This window comes from Macrotis lagotis, chromosome X (genome assembly GCF_037893015.1).
Source record: "Macrotis lagotis isolate mMagLag1 chromosome X, bilby.v1.9.chrom.fasta, whole genome shotgun sequence".
Taxonomy (NCBI): Eukaryota; Metazoa; Chordata; class Mammalia; order Peramelemorphia; family Peramelidae; genus Macrotis; species Macrotis lagotis.
In genome coordinates, this window is record NC_133666.1 from 401537770 (window position 1) to 401551353 (window position 13584).

Here is a 13584-nt window from a genome sequence, read left to right on the forward strand (position 1 = left end):
AAATGAGCAAATGCAAAAAGAAATTAATTCTCTCAAAACCTCAATTGGTCAAATGGAAAGCTCTTTCAAGAGTAGAATTGACCAATTGGATAAGGAGTTGCAAAAGGTTAATGAAGAAAACTCCTCCCCCCAAAAAAGAATGGAGTCTACAGAAACTAATGACTCCATGAGACAGCAAAAGTCAGTAAAACAAAGTCAAAAAATAGAAAAAATAGAAGCAAATGTAAAATACCTCATCAACAAAGCCACTGACCTCGAGAATAGATCTAAGAGGGGCAACCTGAAAATTATAGGACTTCCTGAAAACATTGAAGAGAAAAAAAAGCCTGGACTTAATATTACAGGATCTAGTGATGGAAAACTGCCCTGATATCATGGAATTGGAGGGCAAAGTAGTTATTGAAAGAGTACATTAATCCCCACCAGAAAAAGATCCTAAAATGAAAATACCAAGGAATGTTGTGGACAAACTCCAGAACTATCAGATAAAAGAGAAAATCCTGCAAGCAGCCAGAAAGAAACAATATAAATATCAAGGAGCCACAGTAAGGATCACGCAGGACCTGGCTGCATTAACTTTAAGGGATCGAAGGGCCTGGAACCAGATATTTCAAAGAGTACAGGAGCTTGGAATGCAGCCAAGAATCTACTTTCCTTCAAAGCTGAGCCTTCTCTTCCAGGGAAAAAGATGGACATTTAACAAAATGGAAGAATTCCAAAAATTTCTGATGCAAAAACCAGAACTAAACAGAAAATTTGGACATCAAACAGGAGGTTCAAGAGACACATAAAAAGGTTAAAGGGGGGGGCAGTAAAAGAAAAAAAAATGAAATCCAGTAAGTTGAAACTGGCTATATCCCAGCATGGGGACGAAAAAAAGACTCTCATAAATCCTGGGAAATGTAACTCTAACAGAGAGAATATACCTAGCCAGAAATGATGGACATCCATGACCTATCCATGAGACTGCTATCTAATAGGATGTAACTGGCTTTAACCCCACTTGGGAGAAAGACTCTAATAACTCTCAGGAATTTTGACTCTATTCAATAGAATATACTGAACTAGAAGGAACAGACACTCAGAATTTTCTATGTCTTAGATAGAATGATCTAAAAAAATACACTACCTCCCTAAAAGGGGGGACAGGAAAGAGATGGGAGGAGGGAGAGGATTGAATGGGACAAATCTCATTACACTAAGAGGTACAAAAAACCTATGGTAATAGAGGGGAAGAAGGGAGCAGAGGAGAAACACCTGAATCTTCTTCTCATCAGACTTGGCTTAAAGTCAACCTACACATACTCAGTTAACATATAAAACATCTAACGTTTCAAGTATTAAAAAGGGAAAAGGGGAGGGGGGGACGGAGAAAGGGAAGGGGAGTGGGGGAAATAAGGGGAAATAACAAAAGGAAGGGAAGGGAAAAGGGAAAAAAGGAAAGGGGAAAGAAAGGGGAGGGTGTGATATAGGAGGGCAAACACACTGAAGGGGGTGGTATTCAGAAACAAAATACTGGGGAATATGGATAAAAGGGGGGAAGGGTGAAAAATAGAAGCAGAGCGAAGATAGCACAGAGGGCAATAAAGAATTAGTAATCATAACCATGAATGTGAATGGGATGAACTCTCCCTTAAAACGTAAGCAAATAGCAGAGTGGATTAAAAACCAGAATTCTACAATATGCTGCTTACAAGAAACTCATTTGAAGCAGAGAGATACATATAGAGTAAAGGTAAAAGGTTGGAGCAAAATATATTTTGCTTCAGCTGAAGTAAAAAAAGCAAGTGTAGCAATCCTTATCTCAGACAAAGCAGCAGCAAAAATAGATAGCGTTAAAAGAGATAAGGAAGGAAACTTTATCCTCCTAAAAGGTACCATAGACAATAAAGTCATTTCAATATTGAATATATATGCACGGAGTGGAACAGCACCCAAATTCTTAGAGGAGAAGTTGAAAGAAGTACAGGAAGACATAGACAGCAAAACTCTACTAGTGGGAGACTTCAACCTCCCACTATCAGATCTAGATAAATTGAATCATAAAACAAACAAGAAAGAAATTAGGGAGGTAAATAGATTGGTAGAAAAATTAGATATGGTAGACTTATGGAGGAAACTGAATGGGGATAGAAAGGAATATACCTTTTCTCTGCAGTACGTGGAACTTATCCAAAAATTGACCATGTACTAGGACATAAAAACGTAATGATCAACTGCAGAAAGGCAGAAATAGTGAATACATCTTTCTAAGATCACAATGCAATAAAAGTCATATGCAATACTGGGCCAAGGAGATATAGGCCCAGAACAAATTGGAAACTGAATAACCTCATTTTAAAAAATGAGTGGACCAAAAAGCAAATTATAAAAAGAATTAACCATTTTATCCTAGATAATGATAATAATGAAACAACATACCAAAACCTATGGGATTCATTCAAAACAACTCTCAGGGGATATATTATAGCTCTAAATGCTTATATGAATAAATTGGAGAAAGAAGAAATCAATGGACTAAACATGCAACTAAAAAAAATTAGAGAAACAACAAATCAAAAATCCCCAATCAAATACCAAATTAGAAATTCTAAAAATTAAAGGAGAAATTAATAAAATCAAGAGCAAAAAAACTATTGAATTAATAAATAAAACCAAAAGTTGGTATTATGAAAAAATGAATAAAATTGATAAACCTCTGGTCAATTTGATTAAAAAAAAGAAAGAAGAAAACCAAATTGCTAGTATTATAAATGAAAAAGGTGAACTTACCACCAATAAGGAGGAAATTAAAGTAATAATTTGAAATTATTTTGCCCAACTCTATGCCAATAAATTTGAAAATCTAAGTGAAATGGATGAATATTTACAAAAATATATGTTGCCCAGGTTAAATGAAGAAGAGATTAAATATCTAAACAACCCTATCTCAGAAAAAGAAATTCAACAAGCCATTATTGAACTCCCTAAAAAAAAAATCTCCAGGGCCTGATGGATTCACAAGTGAATTCTACCAAACATTTAAGGAACAATTGGTTCCAATTCTATATAAACTCTTGGGAAAAATAGGGAAAGATGGAACTCTGCCTAACTCTTTCTATGAAACCAATATGATACTGTTACCTAAACCAGGAAGAGTTAAAACAGAGAAAGAAAATTATAGACCTATTTCCCTGATGAATACAGATGCAAAAATCCTAAATAAAATATTACCAAAATGACTACAAGTCATCACTAGGATAATACATTATGATCAAGTAGGATTTACTCCAGGAATGCAAGGTTGGTTCAATATTAGGAAAACTGTTAGTATACTCAATTATATCAACAACAAACCTATCAGAAATCATACGATCATATCAATACATGCTGAAAAATCTTTTGACAAAATACAGCATCCATTCCTATTAAAAACACTAGAGAGTGTAGGAATAAATGGACCGTTCCTTAAAATAATTAGCAGTATCTATCTGAAACCATCAACAAGTATTATATTCAATGGGGAGAGGCTAGAAGCATTCCCAATAAGATCAGGGGTCAAACAAGGGTGGCCGTTATCACCACTACTATTCAATATTGTATTAGAAATGTTAGCATCAACAATTAGAGAAGAAAAAGAAATTAAAGGAATTAGAATTGGAAAGGAAGAGACAAAACTTTCACTCTTTTCAGATGATATGATGGTCTACCGAAAGAATCCCAAGAAATCATCTAAAAAACTACTGGAAACAATTAGTACTTTTAGCAAAGTTGCAGGTTATAAAATAAACCCTCATAAATCCTCAACTTTTCTATATATGTCTAGCAAGAAACAGCAGGAAGAGCTAGAAAGAGAAATCCCATTCAAAGTAACCTCAGACAGTGTAAAATATTTGGGAGTCTATTTGCCAAGACAGACTCAGAATCTTTTTGAAAACAATTATAAAACACTTCTCACACAAATTAAATCAGATTTAAATTACTGGGAAATTATCAACTGCTCATAGATAGCTAGAGCTAATATAATAAAAATAATAATTCTACCAAAACTAAACTATCTGTTTAGTGCCCTACCAATCAAAATTCCAAAAAATTACTTTAATGAGTTAGAAAAAATTGTAAGTAAATTCATATGGAGAAATAAAAAGTCAAGAATTGCCAGGAGATTAATGAAAAGAAGTGCAAACAAAGGTGGCTTAGCACTACCCGATCTAAAATTATATTATAAAGCATCAGTCATCAAAACTGTTTGGTATTGGCTAAGAAATAGAGTGGTGGACCAGTGGAATAGATTAGGTGTAAAAACAGGAGAGGATTATAGTAATCTGCTGTTTGATAAACCCAAAGAGTCCGACCATTGGGATAAAAACTCCCTCTTTGATAAAAACTGCTGGGATAATTGGAAGTTAGTATGGAAGAAACTTAGATTAGACCAACACCTCACACCCTTTACCAAGATAAGATCCAAATGGTTACAGGACATAGACATAAAAAACAATACTATAGGCAAATTAGAAGATCAAGGACTAGTCTACCTGTCAGATCTATGGAAAGGGGAACAGTTTATAACTAAAGAAGAGTGGGAGAACATCACCACAAACCAATTAGATGATTTTGATTACATTAAATTAAAAAAACATTTTGCACAGATAAAACCAATGTAATCAAGATCAAAAGAAATGTAGTAAATTGGGAAACAATCTTTACAACTAATGATTCTGACAAAGGACTCATTTCTAAAATATACAGAGAACTGAGTCATATTTTTAAAACAAAAAGCCATTCCCCAGTTGACAAATGGTCAAAGGATATGTAAAGGCAGTTTACAGATGAGGAAATCAAAGCAATCCATAGCCATATCAAAAAATGCTCTAAATCATTAATTATTAGAGAAATGCAAATTAAAGCTTCTCTGAGGTACCACCTCACACCTCTCAGATTGGCCAGTATGACCAGGAAGGATAATGATCATTGTTGGAAGGGATGTGGGAAATCTGGGACACTGTTACACTGTTGGTGGAGCTGTGAACTCATCCAATCCTTCTGGAGACCTATTTGGAACTATGCCCAAAGGGCAACAAAAATGTGTATACCCTTTGACCCAGCAATACCACTACTGGGTATATATACCCTGAAGAGATGAGGAAAAAGGGTAAAAACATTACTTGTACAAAAATATTTATAGCAGCCCTGTTTGTGGTGGCAAAGAATTGGAAATCCAGTATATGTCCTTCAATTGGGGAATGGCTTAGCAAACTGTGGTATATGTATGTCATGGAACACTATTGTTCTATTAGAAACCAGGAGGGACGGGATTTCAGGGAAACCTGGAGGGATTTGGATGAACTGATGCTGAGTGAGATGAGCAGAACCAGAAAAACACTGTACACCCTAACAGCAACATAGGAGTGATGTTCAACCTTGAAGGACTTGCTCATTACATCATTGCAACAACTGGGAACAATTTTGGGCTGTCTGCAAAGGAGAGTACCATCTGTATCCAGATAAGGAGCTGTGGAGTTTGAACAAAGTACCATGACTATTCCCTTTAATTTAGAAAAAAAAACAGATATCTTATTGTCTGATCTTGTTACCTCTGAGAATTCTGTTCTCTTTAAGGATATGATTTCTCTCTCATCACACCCAATTTGGATCAAGGTACAACATGGAAACAAAGTAAAGACTGACAGAGTGCTATCTGTGGGGTGGGGGTAGGGGGAGGGAAGCAAGATTGGGGGGGAAATTGTAAAACACAAATAATATCTTTAATAAAAACAAATAAAAAAACAATTAAAAGAATCTAACAATCACCTCCTAGAATAGATCCTAGTATGAAAACAACCAAAAATATGGCCAAATTCCAGAGCTCCCAGTTCAAGGAGAAAATATTGCAAGCAGGCAGAAAGAAACAATTCAAGTATCATGTAATCATAATCATTATATCACAAGGTTTAGTAACTTCTCCATTAAAGGATCAGAGGACTTGGAATATGATATGCCAGAAGGCAAAGGAGTTAGGACTGCAATAAAGAATCACCTACCCAGTAAAACTGAATATAATCATTCAGAGGAAAAATGGATAATCAATGCAAAAGAAGACTTTTAAGTATTCTTGACGAAAAGACAGTTTTTGAATAGAAAATCTGACTTTCAAATATGCTTGAAGAGAAATATAAAAAGGCAAAAAAGAAAAAGATAATCTTATGGAAATTAAATAACTTAAACTGTTTATATTCCTTTTGTAAAAAAAAAAAATTAAGGCAATGCAACTAAGTGACTTGCCCAAGGCTGCACAGCTAGGCAATCATTAAGTGTCTGAGCTCGGATTTGAACTCAGATCCTCCTGACTCAAGGCTGGTGCTTTATCCACTGTGCCACTTAGCTGTCCCTGAACTGTTTATATTCCTACATAGGAAGATGATACTAGTAACTCATGCGAACTTTCTTATTAAGGCAGTTAGGTATAAATTGAAATGAAGGAATGACATCTAAAGGTAATAAGGGGTAAGATAGGAAAAAATTGGGAGAAAGGCAAAAGGAGAAGTAGAATAGGGTAAATTATCATACATAAAAGAAGCAAGAAAAATCTTTTATTGTGGTAGGGAGTTGGGAGATGAAGGGGAATAATTGAATCCTACTCTCATCAGAATTGGCTCAAAGAGGGAATAACATACACACTAAATTGATACAGAATACATTATATCCTAGGGGAAGGGGTCAAGAAAAGGTGGGGGTGAAGGAAGGGAAGACAGATTGTGGGAGGTAGTAGTCAGAAGCAAAGCACTTTTGAAGATGGATGGAATGAAAGGGAAGAGAGTGAACAGAATAAATGGGATGGGGGAAGAATGAAGTGAAATTCAACTAACAATAGTAAGTGTGAAAAAATTTTTTGAAGCATTGTTCCCTAATAAAGGACTCGTTTCTCAAACATGCAGAGAACTGAGTCAGATTTATAGGAATAAAAACCAATTCCGTCTTGGAGTCAGGAGTACCTGGGTTCAAATCCAGTCTCAGGAACTTAATAATTATCTAGCTGTGTGGCCTTGGGCAAGCCACTTAATCCCATTTGCCTTACAAAAACCTTAAAAAAAACCATTCTGCAATTGAAAAATAATCAAAAGTTATGAACATTCAGATAGAGTAATCAAACCTCTGTATAGCCTTATTGAAATGTTCTCATTTTTGCAAATTATAACAATTCTGAAACTACTACCTCATCCTTATTAAATTGACTAATATCACAAAAAAAGGAAAACGACAAATGTTAGAGAGGAAAAGGGAAAAGTGAGGCATTAATGCACTATTGGTGAAATTGTAAACTGATTCAACCATTCTACAGAACAATTTGCAACTATTCCCAAAGGGCAATAAAACTATGTATACCCTTTGATCTATACAACTACTGGATCTGTATCCCCAAAAAAGATAAAGAACTAAAAAGGAAAATGACCTCTTTATATAAAAAAAATTATTGAGATTCTTTTCTGGTAGGAAAGAATTGAAAATTTAAGGGATGGTCATCAATTGGGGAATGACTGAAAAAGCTGTAGGTTGTGATTCTTATTTGGCTAAGAAATGATGAACAAGATGCTCTCCGAAAAACCTAGAAAGATTTACATGACTTCCATGAGTTGATGCAAAGTGAAATGTACCCTTTTAAAAGTAATAATTACATTGTAAAATGACTTAACTGTCCTCAGCAATACCTATGAGATATACTATTCTCCAGAGAACAAACTATTGGTGTCTGAACACAAATTGAAACATATTTTTAGCTTAATTTTTCCTTGAGATTTTGTATGAGGATGGTTATGTTTTCTTTTTTAAATTTTATTTTTTGCAATTACATGCAAAAGTAGTTTTCTACATTCATCCATTTGCAAAATTTTGAGGTTCACATTTTTCTATCACCCTTCCTTCCTTCCCCCTCCCCATTGCAATGAACAATCTTATATAATGTCCATATATTTAATATTTAACATGTTTCCATAATAGTCATATCATTAAAATGAATTTATTATTATGGGGAAAATACAAAACAGAAAGAAAAAACATAAAAGAGTTCTTTTTAAAATGTAGTACACTTTGTTCTGCATTCAGACTCCATATTGTTTTCTTTGTATGTGGATGCCATTTTCTGAAACAGGGACTCTCAAAATTGTGCTAGATTGCTGAACTGCTGAGAGGAGCTGTATAAATTATAGTTGATCATTTCATAATTTTTGCTTTAATTTTGCATAATGTTTCCCCTGGTTCTCCTTACTTCATTCGACATTAGTTCATGCTAGTCTTTCTACAGCCACGCATGATTCCTTACAGAATAGTTCTCCATCACAAAAATCTTACAGATAGACCATTCTTTGTTCTTCTAATTGGCTTTTTGGTATCACTTTTTATATGTCTTAATCCTGTATCCATTTAGTCCCTTTTCTTGTTAAAAAGGTATGACATGTTGGTCTATAACTTAGTTTCTGCCATTATATTTTTCCAATTTTTCCCAGTGATTTTTTTGTCATTTAGTAAGTTTTTTATGCCAGTAAAGAGAGTCTTTGGGTTTAGCAAACAGGTCATTTGCTACTCTTTCTATTGACCCTAATCTATTCCAGTTATACAATTCTCTATTTCATAACCAGTATCAACCAGTTAAGCCTGGTAGAGCTAGGTCACCTTCTTTTACATTTCTTTTTCATTAATTCCCCTAGTTATTCTTTTTTTTTACATTTATGTATTTATCTTTCCAATTGCATGTAAAGATAGTTTTCAACATTCTTTGTTTTTTGGTAAGGTTTTGGGTTTCCACATTTTTCTTCCTTCCTTATTTTCCTTCCCCTTCCTCTACACAGAGAATAATCTAATATAGGTTAAACATATATCACTATATTAAACATATTTTCATATTAAAAATGAAGAATCAGAATAAAAAAGGAAAAAAACCAGGAAAGAAAAACAATCATAAAACAAATTTTAAAAATTAAAAATAGTGACCTTTGGTCTGCATTCAGACTCGCAAAGTTCTTTTTCTGGATGTAAATGGTATTTTTCAATGACAAGTCCTTTTAAAATTTTTGTCAGCTAGGTGGCGCAGGGGATAGAGCCCCAGCCCTGGAGTCAGGACAACCTGAATTCGGAATTTGGACCCTCAGACACTTAATAATTACCTAGCTGTGTAATCTTAGGCCAATCACTTAACCCCCATTGCCTTGCAAAAAACTGAACTAAACTAAACTAAACTAAACTAAAACTAAACTAAACTAAACTAAACTAAACTAAACTAAACTAAAACTAAACTAAACTAAACTAAACGAAAATAAAATAAAATAAAAATAAAATTGGTTTTGATTATTGTACTACTAAGAAGAGCAAGTCCATCATGGTTGATCATCATACAATGTTTCTATTAATGTGTGCAGTGTTCTTCTAGTTCTACTTTCTGCTCATACAACTATTTCCCAGACTTTTCTGAAGTCCAGTCACTCATGAATTTCTTCCAGAGCAATAGTGTTTCCATCATATTCATAAACCACAACTTGTTCAGTCATTTCTCAATTGATGCGGCATCTCCTCAATTTCTAATTCTTTGCTGCTTTAAGAACTACTATAAAATATTTTTTATACATATGAGTTTTTTTACATTTTCTTATGATGTCTTTGGGATTCACAAGTAGTAGTACTATTTGCCAGATCAACAGTTATGCACAATTTTTATTATTCTTTGACACAAATTGCTTCAGAAAAGTTGGATCAGTATCTTAATTTTTCCCCACATCTCCAATATTATTCATTTTCCTTTTTTTGTCAAATTTGTCAATCTGCTAGGGTGTGAGGTGCGTACCTCAGAATTCGTTTTATTCTTTTATTTCTCTAACTAGTAATGATTAGATAATTATTCATATCATTAAAAATAGCTTTAATGTCCTATCTGATCACTGCTGTTGTTCTTATCCTTTGACCATTTATCAGTTGGGAAATGACTTGTGGTCTTATAAATTTGTCTCCGTTCTTTATATGTTTTAGAAATGAGTCCTTCATCAGAAACACTAGTTGGAAAAATTGTTTTCCCACCTTACTGCATTCCTTTTAATTTTGGTTGCTATTGTTTTATTTGTGTAAAATCTTTTTCAATTTAATGTTATCAAAACCATTAATTTTTACATTTTCTAATATTCTGTATTTCTTAGTTGGTCATAAACTCCTCCTCCCTATTCCATAGATTTGAAAGATAGATTATTCATTGCTCTCCGAAAATTGATTTATGGGTAGCACTTCTTTTATGACTAAATCCTATGCCCATTTCCATCTTATGGTATAGTGTGTGAGATCTTGATCTATTTCAATGGTTTGCCACAGTATTTTCCAGTTTTTCCAGCAGATTTTTGTTAAAGAGTGAGTTTCTTATCTCAGAAACTGAAGTTTTGGGGTTTATCATGATAGAATTACTATAGTCATGTGCTACTCTTTCTTTGGTATCTATTCCACTGATCACCACCAATATATTTCTTAGTGTTTATTTCTCCTTATGATGTTTTTTAACTACTTTTTTTAAGTTCAATAAAATGATTTTTTGGTAATTTGATTGGTTCTCTCATTGAATAAATGATTAATTTAGGTAGAATTGTCTTTTTTATTACATTGGCTGGCGTGTTCCCACAAGCTATTGACATTTGTTCAATTATTTAGATCTGATTTTATAAGTGTGAAAATTGTTTTGTGATTTGTTTTCAAATAGTTTCTGAGTTTGTCTTGCAAAGGTACACTCCCAAGGATTTTATGTTGTCCACGGTTACTTTAACTAGAATTTCTCTTTCTATCTCTTGCTCCTTGCCCTTGTTTTACTGGCTATAGAAATATTGATAGCTTATGAATTTTTATCCTGCTACTTTGTTAAAATTCTTGTTTCAAGTAGTTTTTTAATTGATTTTTCTAGGTTTTTCTCTAAATATACCGTCATATCTCCAATGAGTGAAAAATTTGTTTCCTCTTTATTATTATAATTCCTTCCATTTCTTTTTCTTTCTTTGTTAAAGTTAATATTTCCAATAGAATATTGAATAACAGAGCTGATAATGGGCATCTTTTTTTGCACTTCTGATCTTGTTGAGAATGTTTTCAAGTTAATCCCCATTACATATAATGCTTGTTGATAGTTTTAATTAGATACTACTTATCAATTTAAAGAAAAATTACATTTATTTCTATGCTCTCTAGTGTTTTTAATAGAACAGGTACTGTATTTTTGTCAGACTTTTTCAGATTCTATTGAGATAAATCTTATTTTCTGTAAATTTGTTATTTTTTTTTAGTTTTTTTTTTGCAAGGCAAATGGGGTTAAGTGGCTTTGCCCAAGGCCACGCAGCTAGGTAATTATTAATTGTCTGAGACTGGATTTGAAACCAGGTACTCCTGACTTCAAGGCCAGTGCTTTATCCACTACACCACCTAGCCACCCCCTAAATTTGTTATTAATATTAGAAATTATGCTGATTGTTTTTCCTAATATTGAACTAGCTCTGCATACCTTGTATGAAACCCTGCCCCATAAAAGTGAATTTTTCTAATGATAATTTTCCATAATTTTCTTTGCTGAAAATATTATTTAAAATTTTATGTTAATATTCATTAGGGAGATTTATCCATAATTTTCTTTGTTTTATCTCTTTCTGCTTTAAATATCAGTGCCTACATTGTCATAAAAATTTGGGAGAAATATCTAAACAACCCTATTCAGAAAAAGAAATTCAACAAGCCATTATTGAACTCCCTAAAAAAAAAATCTCCAGGGCCTGATGGATTCACAAGTGAATTCTACCAAACATTTAAGGAACAATTGGTTCCAATTCTATATAAACTCTTGGGAAAAAATAGGGAAAGATGGAACTCTGCCTAACTCTTTCTATGAAACCAATATGATACTGTTACCTAAACCAGGAAGAGTTAAAACAGAGAAAGAAAAATTATAGACCTATTTCCCTGATGAATACAGATGCAAAAATCCTAAATAAAATATTACCAAAATGACTACAAGTCATCACTAGGATAATACATTATGATCAAGTAGGATTTACTCCAGGAATGCAAGGTTGGTTCAATATTAGGAAAACTGTTAGTATACTCAATTATATCAACAACAAACCTATCAGAAATCATACGATCATATCAATACATGCTGAAAAATCTTTTGACAAAATACAGCATCCATTCCTATTAAAAACACTAGAGAGTGTAGGAATAAATGGACCGTTCCTTAAAATAATTAGCAGTATCTATCTGAAACCATCAACAAGTATTATATTCAATGGGGAGAGGCTAGAAGCATTCCCAATAAGATCAGGGGTCAAACAAGGGTGGCCGTTATCACCACTACTATTCAATATTGTATTAGAAATGTTAGCATCAACAATTAGAGAAGAAAAAGAAATTAAAGGAATTAGAATTGGAAAGGAAGAGACAAAACTTTCACTCTTTTCAGATGATATGATGGTCTACCGAAAGAATCCCAAGAAATCATCTAAAAAACTACTGGAAACAATTAGTACTTTTAGCAAAGTTGCAGGTTATAAAATAAACCCTCATAAATCCTCAACTTTTCTATATATGTCTAGCAAGAAACAGCAGGAAGAGCTAGAAAGAGAAATCCCATTCAAAGTAACCTCAGACAGTGTAAAATATTTGGGAGTCTATTTGCCAAGACAGACTCAGAATCTTTTTGAAAACAATTATAAAACACTTCTCACACAAATTAAATCAGATTTAAATTACTGGGAAATTATCAACTGCTCATAGATAGCTAGAGCTAATATAATAAAAATAATAATTCTACCAAAACTAAACTATCTGTTTAGTGCCCTACCAATCAAAATTCCAAAAAATTACTTTAATGAGTTAGAAAAAATTGTAAGTAAATTCATATGGAGAAATAAAAAGTCAAGAATTGCCAGGAGATTAATGAAAAGAAGTGCAAACAAAGGTGGCTTAGCACTACCCGATCTAAAATTATATTATAAAGCATCAGTCATCAAAACTGTTTGGTATTGGCTAAGAAATAGAGTGGTGGACCAGTGGAATAGATTAGGTGCAAAAACAGGAGAGGATTATAGTAATCTGCTGTTTGATAAACCCAAAGAGTCCGACCATTGGGATAAAAACTCCCTCTTTGATAAAAACTGCTGGGATAATTGGAAGTTAGTATGGAAGAAACTTAGATTAGACCAACACCTCACACCCTTTACCAAGATAAGATCCAAATGGTTACAGGACATAGACATAAAAAACAATACTATAGGCAAATTAGAAGATCAAGGACTAGTCTACCTGTCAGATCTATGGAAAGGGGAACAGTTTATAACTAAAGAAGAGTGGGAGAACATCACCACAAACCAATTAGATGATTTTGATTACATTAAATTAAAAAAACATTTTGCACAGATAAAACCAATGTAATCAAGATCAAAAGAAATGTAGTAAATTGGGAAACAATCTTTACAACTAATGATTCTGACAAAGGACTCATTTCTAAAATATACAGAGAACTGAGTCATATTTTTAAAACAAAAAGCCATTCCCCAGTTGACAAATGGTCAAAGGATATGTAAAGGCAGTTTACAGATG